This window comes from Petaurus breviceps, unplaced genomic scaffold (assembly GCF_028583685.1).
Source record: "Petaurus breviceps papuanus isolate PSGF00001 unplaced genomic scaffold, PetGlider_PUasm1.0 40, whole genome shotgun sequence".
NCBI classification, from domain to species: Eukaryota; Metazoa; Chordata; class Mammalia; order Diprotodontia; family Petauridae; genus Petaurus; species Petaurus breviceps.
In genome coordinates, this window is record NW_027186315.1 from 1,684,888 (window position 1) to 1,697,042 (window position 12,155).

The window sequence follows — 12,155 nt, forward strand, 5'->3', positions numbered from 1 at the left end:
TAAATATGAAAGAAACTTTGTACTGATAGAGTAAGTTGTCACTAAACTTATTTTTTTTATTCTAACCCTTGACTGTAGGTTAGCTTCTTATAAAAACAACAAAGCTTTATTATAAATTATATTCTTATTTATCCAACAAATTTTAATATAAGTTTCAGAAAATTCCCTTTGCATATATTGATCTACATCTATTTAGGTGTAATTGAAAAGGATAGAGTTTGGATGGTTTCCTAGTTCTACAACACCAATGTTTTAATGAGATCCAATTTTAATAAGCGCAGGGAACAATTAATATCATAAGGTATTTCACAAAATGGTTTCTGTGATGAAGATGATATGGGAGGAAGGAAATTCTTTCAAGATCAAATAAAAATATGTAAGACTTCTCTCATAAAACTTCATATTCTCTTGTCTTTTTGTCTGACCAGAAAACATGAGTTGTTAATTATATTATTTATCTAACAGGAGCCATAGATTTTTCTTCCATTCATGTCCATTTTTCTCCATCCCAGCTGTTGAAGAAAATGGGCCATGTTAATTTATTTTCTCTAATTAATAGTTTTTTTCTGATTATATGTAAATGTAGTATTCAGCATTCACTTTTATTAGATTTTGAGTTCTCCTTACATCTCTTCCCTACCCCCCTCCTGGAGATGGCAAGTAATCTGATATAGGCTACACATGCAGTCCTATTAAATATATTTTCACATAAGTTATGTTGTGGAAGAGGAACCAGAACAAAAGGAGAAAACCACAAGAAAGAAAAACAACAACAAAAGAGAAAATAGAATACTTCATTCTGCATTCAGACTCCATAGTTATTTCTCTGGATGTGGAAAGCATTTTCAATCATGAGTCTTCTGGAATTGTTTTAGATCATGCATTGCTGAGAAGAGCTAAGTCTATCAAAGTCCATCATTGCACAAAGATGTTGTTACTGTGTACAATGTCCTTAAGGTTCTGTTCACTTCACTCAGCATCATTTCATGTAAGTCTTTACAGGTTTTTCTGAAATCTGCCTGCGCATCATTTCTAATAGCACAGTAATATTCCATTACATTTATATGCCACAACTTTTTCATTCATTCCACAATTGATGGGCATCCCCACAATTTAAAATTCTTTGCTATCACAAAAATAGCTGAGATAAGAGGGGAAAGATATTCCTGATGATTTGGCAAGCTTGAATGGATGGAGGTAGGGGAGAGAGGAAGAGACTGAGAGACGGAGACAGAGACAGAGAGAGAAAATAGATTGGAGTGAATACCTTGTTTGACAGTAATATTTGGAAAGATAGGAAAAATAAGCAACTCATCAAGAATGAAATTAGAACATTTATGTCATGTTCAAATCTCTAACACAAGGGTTATACATGTATGTATCAGAGATAGAAGCCAAATATTGCCTAAAGTCCCTGAAGGGACATAATATTACATATATTGTTTAATACATTTTTATCTTTACATAAACAGTTAGCTGTCCTTCAGTAATAATAAGAAAAATGTTTCAGTGAGGTCATATTATATAAATATGGAAACTGTAATCACATATAGTTATTTAGAGAAAGGAACATTTTTAGACCAGAAATTCAAATAAGCAAACATTTATTTAGCCTCTAATTTTCCAAGATGTTATGATATTACCAGAGGCAAAGAAAATTTTAAATGACATAAGCTGTGCCTTCAAAAACATTGAATTGCAGCATGGTGGAATCAGACTCCTTTCTGGACTATCTTCATTTTCCACGCCAAATGGAATTTTGAGGGATAATCAAATATATTTCATGCCTTTGTTTTAATATCTAATGATGTTCATTTTTAGCATTCTTTTCATGTAAAGGGCCAACTAGAGAAAATAAAATATTAATATTTAGAGTTATGTTAAAATAATATAACATGTTTATATGGCATGTAAAGCTACAGTATCAAGTTAGCTCAATTCAACTCATATTGTTTCTACAATTATAGCAATATGTAGAAGTTTTAGTCAAGCTAAACAAAATGTCTACCTGAATTTTGGTATTATCAGGCTAATATATCTAGATCTCTAGGAGATATTTAGTCACCAAGTTGTTCAAATATTACAGTGATAAATGGTTGTTGAAGCAATTTTGTCACAATGAATGTAAATACAGCCTTAGTTAAATTCTCATTGAAAAAAAAAAAGATGGTGTTCCTGGGCCTTATCTTCTGTGCAGTTGAGCCAGCTTGAATTGAGCTAGCCATGACCATCAATCAACAAACATTTATGAATGATCTACTTTGCTGCTGTACTGTACTAAGTGCTAGGAATAAAAAGAAAGATAAAATAGCAATTACTTAAAACAAATTATGTGTCTACTATATGAGAGGCATCATGGCATAGGACAGAAGGCTCATTGAAGCGACTGGATGACCTTAGATTCAGGCCTTACTTCTGTCACACAATTACTGTGTGATCATGGACAAGTCACTTACCTCCTCTGTGTCTGAGGTAGTTACTTCAATAAAACTCTAAGTTGCAGATAAGATTCCACACCCAAAAATAAGGAAATTTAATCCTCAAATTAGAATTTTTCCTGTACCAATCAAATCATAATCCACCAAGTCTTCCTCCTCATTCCACCACCCAACAATAAGAACAAAGCCTGGAAAACAACAATGTATGCCACTGGAGAAGAAACACTGTTTGCAGAAGGCATTATTTCTTCCCTCTTGAAGTTTTTGAGTGAACCAATACACATAGCTACAATGCATAGCATTGTATGCAGAGTGCAATTAGAGAACAGCAAATAAATATGCTTTGTGAAGTCTAAAGGAAAAAGGTCACTACTGAAGAAAGAAATCAGGGAATGCATCATGGAGCAAGTTATGTTTGATTTAGGATTTACTTTATAATGTATATTTTCATGTTTCCTACTATAATTTAAAATATTTACTAAAGTTTTAAGAATCTGAAAGAGGAGAGATTTTAGCACAGAAATGGGTTTGTGAAAGGATCAGAGAAGTATGAATTACCAAATATGCTACCAGGTGATGCAATGGAGTCAGGAAGATGAATCTTGCTGAGTCCAAATTTAGTCTCAGACACTTCCTCATTTTATGACCCTGGCAAGTTACTTAAGACTTTTTGCCTCAGTTCCTCTTCTGTAAAATGAACTGGAGAAGGCAATGGCAGATCATTCTAGTATCTTCACCAAGACCACCTCAAATGGGGTCATGAAGAGTTGAGCATGACTGAAATAACTGAACAACAAGGTCACTCTCCTCCAATGCACTATGGATTGTTTGCCTTAAACTAGATACTGTTGATCTAAGGTTCATACCTCATTAATTTGGTTGATAGATTTCATGTACATATGTGAACTTTAGTATAAAAAATAAGTCTAGCTAAAATTGAGCATTTTGTTCAAATAGGAACTTTAAAAAATCATTTGAAGAAGGGGTTCATAGACTTCTGCAGATTGGCAAAGGCATCTGTGGCACAAGACAAGTCAAGAACCCTTGTCTTAATCATATCTAAAATACACCATTATTCATGGTGGTCGATTTAATTCTTTTAAATGAGCCAGTGATTATGAAACAATCTCCATTAGAAGCATTATCGCATAAGGTCTCCCTTTGAATGGACTGCAGGAAAATGAAGCCTTAAGTTTTGTTGAAGCATAATTCAACTGCACCATGATACTTGTACCCTATTCAAGCAACCTATATCATTTATTAAATTTGGATTATGTGCCAGGAATTGTTAGGCACTGAAAATTAAAACAAAACAAAACAAAAGTAAAGCAGCCTCTGTCCTCAAGATATTTACATTTTAAGAACAATTGCTGGATTTTCATTGTTATCAGGTACAGGTTGCAACAGCAGCAGTGATCCAGAGATTTTGAGAAAATTCACAGAAAATCTGAGTACAAGAAAATATCTTGATCCATATGTAACCATTACATGATCAAAACAAAAACTTATGTTTGGGCATAACATTGGTTTAATACCCAAGCTCATTACTAAGCAGAAATCTAAATACATCCACCAATCAGTAGTGATGAACTCTCTAGCTCCTCCTCCCTTTATATGTTTTCTATTATTGCCACAGGGATTGGGGAAAGGGTGTAAAGCCAAGCACTAGCAGCTCTCCTGAGGACAGCTGCTGTGAAGAGCTTTAAGGTTCTGATCACATAGTATAGTGAACTCTCTATTTATTCAACAATGAGCTGAAGGAAAAAATTCCCAGAAACCAAAGTACAATATTCACAGCAATATAACATAGCAACCTATTGCTAAAGTGGCCAAATATTCTTAAACAAAAGATACTGTTTAGTACATCACAATCTGAATCAATCAATAGAAAGTTCCTATCTAAAGTCTCCTTTCATCTTGATTGGAGACTGGCTTCCAATCATCCTTATCTCAATCATCCTTAAGAAGCAATCATCCTTAAGGAGTACAAAGTACAAAGGACTCCCACCCCTAAGTCAAAATAAGTCATAATCTTGTCATTCAGTATTAAGTATCCAAGTAAAAGTACTTTCATCTTGACTTCATGCTGACTTCCAAACTCCATGGTTCCTCTTCTGTACTCCCAGTTCTTGCCTGAATCCACCCAATTGTCACCTAGATTCACAGGTTGCAGCTCCAAGCTCCTGGTCCAACTCCATACATCAAGCTTATCAGAGTTACAACAATACTCACATACATTCCCAGAACCATCTTTCTGCCAGTGAAATGAACACAGACCAACAGACAGAACTTCTATCTGAGAAATTAATATAAATCTTTAGTAAAGTCCCTGGACCTCTGAAAACATCAGTAAAACCATCCTTCAGGAATTCTGTAAATAGATGGCAGGAAAGTAAGTCCTCTTTCAGGGCTTCTGAACCAGCAGTAAGGTCCCAGCTTATGATTAGGCTTTTATATTCTCTTTTGGCAAGTTCCTCCCACTGTGTGCTTCACAAGTTCTGTTTCTAACAAAGACTTGATATAATCATAGGCAAGGCTCAAAGTCACTTGAATAGCCGAAACAAGTATCTAAGTACTTGAATAACTGAAATAAGGAGCTAAGTACTCCTTAGCTTGCCATTACACAGTGCTATATTGTGGGGATCCACTGAAACATAGTCCATCTTCCTCCTGCCCCTCCCTGTTGGAAGATTACCCCTGTTTGTAGGTAGTCATGATGACTGATGAAAGTATTACCTATAATCAATCTGGAGATGCTTGGCCTCTTCTTTTATGGGAGTGGTACAGGGTTCCCCAGGAAGGAGAACTCTGGACCTTACAGATACCCACTTTTAGATTCCAAAGCATAATGAATAGAATTAGCTTAAAGTGAAATATAAGCTTTTTTTAATGTAACATTTAAATCAGATTTTCCAGAACACTTACATGTAGCCATATTTTTTTTCCATTAAGCAAAATACATCTGGGAGCGTGGGGAGGGGGAGGGATTTGCACAGGCCACATTTTTAAAATGTGTTTGTATTAAACCTGAATTTGACCACTTCTTTTTACTCAGATATTCATTACACACACACACACACACACACACACACACACACACACACACACACATAGACTGAGTGCATACGTATATGTGAGTATGAAAATGTATGCATTTTCCAACACTGAATTGTAAATCAAACTTATAAATGTTTCCAGTATATAAGGTAAATGTATCTCATTTTGTCATCTTTGATTGCATTTCAGGTTTCAGTATCTAACATGATCTTTTTTTTTTCTTTAACATGTACACTTTTATTTGAACTAGTCTTAAGTCAGTGTATAGGTAAAGCTCCTCCCCTCCCCTAAGTTCTGGCACCAATCTCAAAACTCGAAGGGGGACTATAAAAGTCCTCATTCACATCTATGTTGGGGACAGGGAGGGAATTTAGGGAGCCATACCATATGGCTGACAATTAAAAATAAAAAGGAACAAGTATTAAGGTGGAAGATACAAAAGTTTTGTTTGTTTTTTTAAGAATTACATAATTTACACTTAAAGCAATACTAGTACCTCCTCCTCTCCCCTCCCCATCAGGATCTGTTACATCACTCCTTGACAGCCTTCACAGAGGGCTGTAACTCTGTCACAATACATTAGATGGTATTTGGAATGACTATTAAAAAAACAACAACAACAAATATACAATCAGAGTCCTGATGATGCCCTGGAGAACTTTGGAGATGTTTGCCTTCAATATACCTAGACTTCTTATCACCTTTACCATTCCAGTTTTTAAATCCTGAGTCAAGTGCAAAAAAAAAAAAAAACCCACAAAAACAAATAAAGCCATGCCAATCTCATCTCTCTTTTTTGGGCAATTATCATGTTGTCATGTCATACCCTTCGACAAAAATAAATAAATAAGCCCACAAACTGTCCATTTAGAAGCATTTGTGGTGGACAATGGAGGACCCAGATTCATCATACTCCTGCTTGCTTATGCACATCTGCTGGAAGGTGGAAAGAGACTCCAGGATGGAGCCTCCAATCCAGACAGAGTATTTGTACTCAGGTTGGACAATGATCTTGATTTTCATTGTGCTGTAATCTCCTTCGGCATCCTGTTGGCAATGCTTGGGTACATGGTGGTACCACCTGACAACATGGTGTTGGCATACAAATCCTTACGAATGTCAGCATCACACTTCATCATTGAGTTGAAGATAGTTTCATGGATTCCACAGGATTCCATACCTAAGAAAGATGGTTGGAAGAGAGCTTCTGGGTACCGGAACCTCTTGTTTCCAATGGTGATAACCTGACCATCAGGGATCTCATAGCTCTTTTCCAGAGAGGAGCTGGATGCAGCAGTGGCCATCTCCTGCTCAAAATCTAGGGTAACATAACACAGCTTCTCCTTGATGTCACGCACGATTTCCCTCTCAGCTGTGGTGGTGAAACTGTACCCTGTCTCAGTCAGGATCTTCATGAGGTAGTCCATCAGATCACAGCCAGAAAGATCCAGATGGAGGATGGAGTGGGGAAGGGCATAACCTTCATAGATGGGCAAAGTGTGGGTCACACCATCACCGGAGTCCATCACAATACCAGTGGTACAACCAGAGGCATACAGGGACAGCACAGCCTGAATGGCAATGTACATGGCTGGGGTACTGAAGGTCTCAAACATAATCTGAGTCATCTTTTCTCTGTTGGCTTTGAGTTTCAGGGGGGCTTCTGTGAGCAGCACAGGGTGCTCTTCAGGGGCCACACGGAGCTCGTTGTAGAAAGTATGATGCCAGATCTTCTCCATATCATCCCATTTGGTGACAATACTATGTTCAATGGGGTACTTAAGGGTCAGAATACCTCTCTTGCTCTGGGCCTCATCCCTCACATAGCTGTCTTTCTGTCCTATACCCACCATCACACCCTGATGTCTGGGGCGCCCAACGATGGAAGGGAAGACAGCCCGAGGGGCATCGTCTCCTGCAAAGCCAACTTTGAACATTCCAGAGCCATTGTCAACAAGAGCAGCAATATCATCATCCATGGCGAACTTTGAAATGGCAAGTTTAAACCCTTAAGAGAAGAGAGGAGGTGGTGCCACACCTGGAGGCAGGGGGGAGGCAAGTTCACGCTGGGTAGAAGAGCTCACAGCTCCTAACATGATCTTTTAATCATTCTCACCTCCACCAACCCTTAAAGTATATAACTGTTGCTAAGATTTTCAGATGAAAAACAACATTTTTTCTCGTTCAACATCTTCAGAGAGTTTAAATGAAGAGAATACATAGGAGGCACTTAGCAAAGAAAACATACCAACAAACTAAACTGCAGTCAAATTTGGGATGTTTACATAGCATTTGTTTCCATATATCGCTTCAGTATTCTACAGTGTTACCATAACTTATCAGTGGGGAGTCATTAGCAGTGTGTGAAATGCTAGAAGTAAAAGTGTTTCAGAACTATGATAGATGCAACATTTATTTTTGTTTCCTTTTAGGCTAAAGTGAGAACTCCGGTAGTAATATATGCAACTATAAAACAGAAACCTTTGTAACTAAATCCCTACCTCTCAATTCAATGAGAGATAAATTGTGTGCTTGAGTATAGCTATTTTCTCATTTTAAGTTAAACCAGAGTAAGTTAATGTACTTTTCTAAAACAACAAAAAAAAGACTTCTCAGCAAGTTTTCAGTTTTAGATGTTATAAGAAAACTAGTCATCACTGCATTTTCTTGCATGTGAAAGTTAACCCCATAAAGATAAAACAAATTAGGCAGTTAAGTGCTCCAGTGGGTAGAGTAGGTTGTTGGACCTAGTATTAGGAAGATCTGAGTTTGAATTCTGACTCAAATACTTCCTAGCTTTGTGACTCATGGCAAGTCATTTAACTGCTCCAACCTCAGTTTTCACATCAATAATATGGGAAAAAGAAGAGTACATACCTCACAGGGTTGCTGTGAGCATGAAATGATATAATATAAGTAAAGTACCTTATATATTATTTGCATGTGATCAGAAAACTAGTGATGAGTGAATTTTATTATGTGTAAAAGGTAACATGAAAAGGAAACAAGTTACACAGCTAGATAGTTAATGCTAACTATCATGATCATCAAACACCTTATCTATCAATTTCTATAATACACTATTTCTGATTTTTCCCACTAAAATTATATTCTCATGCTTCATGGAGATATGGAGAAGATTTCTGTGTTTTCGCATGCTATTCAAGAAGGCAAATATTGGCAAGACCTACCAAGATGGAAAGACCTTTAGTACAGGTCCAGCTTTTGATGCCATATCAAAGAACCTAAGCATCAGAATGCTGTCTACCTGCTCATCACTTATTTTTGTCATAATAATTCAACCTGTTTACCAAGGGATGGAGTGATTGCAATGTTCATCCAGGAAGGGAATATCTTTATTTATGAAAACATAAGCCCTATTGATTTAAAATAAGCAAACTTTATATTTATGACATATTATTAATCATAAATAGAATAAAACTATATACTATGGCTATTTAGTATATCTTAAACACTCTCAGGAAATACATTTTTGTATGTATTAATTTGCATATGTAGGTAAGCTAAGTGTTCTAAATTGAGTATATGAAATTGGATGAAGTAATTACATAAATGTACTTTGACACCTTAGCAGAACAAAGGATGTGTTATGGGCTATGGCAAATATCTAGTTTGACTGAATGCAATCTTGAATACTTTGTGTTATCAGGATCAGCAAGGCAAAACTTACCAATATCATCAGTGTTTTAAACTGGTCATAGATATGAAAATTCTTTGTAGTAATAAGAAATACTACATAATAGTTTTCATTGTATTTGTTTTAGTGTTTTAATTCCCTTTCCCTTTAGCATTTTTTATGTCATAAATTTTGAATTGGTAAAAACTTATTAAGTCATATATTATGAATCCCTCACTTTATATATGATAAACCTCAGGCACAGATAGGTTAAGGGATTTTCCAGGGATCACACAGGAACTAAGCAGTGCTGAAACCCAAATCTGGGTCCTCTGACTCCAAACCAATATATTGTATCAGTTCAGATTTTGAAAAAAAAAATAGAAGAAATTTTGAAAACAGGTTTTGAAACCATACTGAATGGTTGTATTAATAAATAATATAGTCCTCTGACCTCTATCATTTAAGTGTGTATGTGCAATAAAGCATGTTTAAATATATTAATATGCAAAATATTTTCAACTTTAAAGAATAATGCATCATATCTGCATAGTGATTTGAAGCCTTCAAAATGTTTCTACATGTTACCTTACAATAATTCTATCAGGGAGGCTGGATATGTAATGCTATTCTAATTTATTTATGGGGGGAAAAAGTGGAAAGATTAAGAATTATAGATACCATATTATTCACTCCCTTGCCTTATATTGTTCTGAACCATTTTACATTTAGAGCCTTACAGCAAAGATAATATACCCAAAGTCTTTCTCGTTTGTCAATTCTAACTTCAAAACATCACTTATTTATATCTCCTATGACTTCATTGTAATCCATATCTTCATTATCTCATATCTGAATTATTTCAGTAACCTCCTAATTGGTCTCTGTGCCTATTGTCTCTCTCCTCTCTAAGGCTTGGAGATGAGAAACAGGATGTTATGTACTATATGAAAAATAGCAAGTTGGTCAATTTGACTGAAATAGGAAGGAGAGTACTGTGCAATAAGCCTGGAAAAAGTAGACTGAAGTCTTATTATGAAGGAATTTCAATGTCAAATAAAAATTTGTCTTTTGTCTTCAAAAAATTAATAAGCCACTGTGAACATGGGAGTGACCTAGTGATAAGTACTTAGTAGTATTTAGGTGATGAGTTTAGGGATGTAAGTTTAGCTACATTAAATTTGAAAGGAAAGAAAATGGAAGAAGCAAGATCAACTAACATGCCACTCTGCGTGAGTGCTGATAAGGGCCTGACTAAATATGGTGGCCATGTGCATGTAGAGAATAAAAAAGAAGCAAAAGATTTTGAGGAGGACTTAATAAGACTTGAGACATAAATGGATATGGAAGGTGTGGGCAATAGAAAATTTGAGGATGATTCAGAATTTTTATAAATTAAATTTTTGTTTCTTATTTGACAAATATTTTGTTGATTTATCCCCTCAATTTACTGTCCTTTAATGTGAATGAAATAAAGAAAGGAAGATATATCAAAGTCTCAATATGCAGTTGTATAGCTTCCCCCCAAAAGATTATTACATTACACATGTCTAAAAACATGTTTCTTTCTGCATTTTAATTCTCTTAATTACCTCTATGTTAGGAGGTAAGTAGTAGATTTCATCTTCAGGTTTTGTTTTTGCTTTGCAGGTGGAGTGGAGGCTATTTGTTTATCTGTGTATCTTTTAAAGTTGTTTTAGGGGACTCAGTTCCAGGGATCAAGATCAAGGGGGCAGAGTGAGGAGTAAATCACTATAACTCTCCCATATCTACCTCCAAATAACCATAAAATAGCACCCCCAAAGAAATGCTGGAATAGAAAAACCAGCAAAACGATAGGGTGAAACAGTCTTTAAGCCTAAGAGACTCGGAAGATCAGCAAGAAAAATCCATCTTACTTTGGTATAAGCACAACACAGTCCAGGACAGGAAGTGTCCCAGCAATCCAGCAGCAAGTCCCACCTCATTGAATCAGATCCTGGGCCACAGTGTAGTGGAACAGGTAAATGCCACCACAAGGACCCCTTATGTGCTTTAGCTCTCTAGTGGCCAGACCACCCTATGCTTCAGCATAGCCCAGGTCAGTCCCATATCTTCTGTTGCCACAATTACAAATACTTTAGGGCAGCCCAGAGCAAACAGGCATCCTCCAGGGGCCAAAACTCCAAGTGCTTCAGTGTAGCCTCAGGGAAATGCAGAAAAACTCCCCCTGGCTCAGCACACAAGAGATACCACCACTAGGAAAACAGCTCAGCACCAGGTAAGCTACTAGTGCCCTACAGTCTCCAGCTACCTGAGGACCCAGCACACAGTGACCAAGCCCCTAAACTTCAGTGTAAGATGCTTGGGACAGTGCCCCCTGTGGTCTAGCAGAAGAATTCAACTTCAAAAGCCAGGAAATAGATAAATAAGATGAACAAGGAGCAAAAATGAACATTGATCATAGAAAATTACTATGGTGACAGGGAAGATCAAACACAAGCTCAGAAGAGGACAACATTGCCAGTAACCCTACATCAAAAACCTCAAAGGGGAATATGAATTGATCCTAAGCCCAAAAAGCTTTCTTAGAAGAGCTAAAAAATAATTTTTTAAAAGTCAGTTAAGAGAGGTAGAGAAAAAATGGGGAAAAGAAATGAGAGGTATACAAGAGAGAGTTAACAGCTTGGAAAAGGAGGGACAAAAATTGACTGAAGAAAACAATTCTTAAAAAAAGAAAACAATTTGGCAAATGGGTGGGGGGGGGAGGCCAAAAGAAACAACACTTTACAAAGCAGAATAAATAAATATATAGATGAATAGATAAAAAAAAAAAAAAACAAATAATTAAATAAATAAAAAGAGAATGTAACAAGTGGGAGGTGGGATAGGATGGAGGAAAATATTGTCAGTCTTTCACAATATATTCATTATGGAAATGTTTTGTATAGCTACACATGTATAACCTAAATTGAACTGCTTATCTTCACAGTAAGGGTGGGTGATGACAGAGGAAGGGAGAGAATCTGGAACTCAAAGTTTTA

At 36.2% G+C, this 12,155-nt stretch overlaps 1 pseudogene; it reads right to left on the minus strand.

Moving 5' to 3' along the window:
• Window positions 1-6,362: 6,362 nt before the first annotated feature.
• LOC138170907 (actin, cytoplasmic 1 pseudogene) lies at window positions 6,363-7,541 on the minus strand (annotated as a pseudogene).
• Window positions 7,542-12,155: the final 4,614 nt, after the last annotated feature.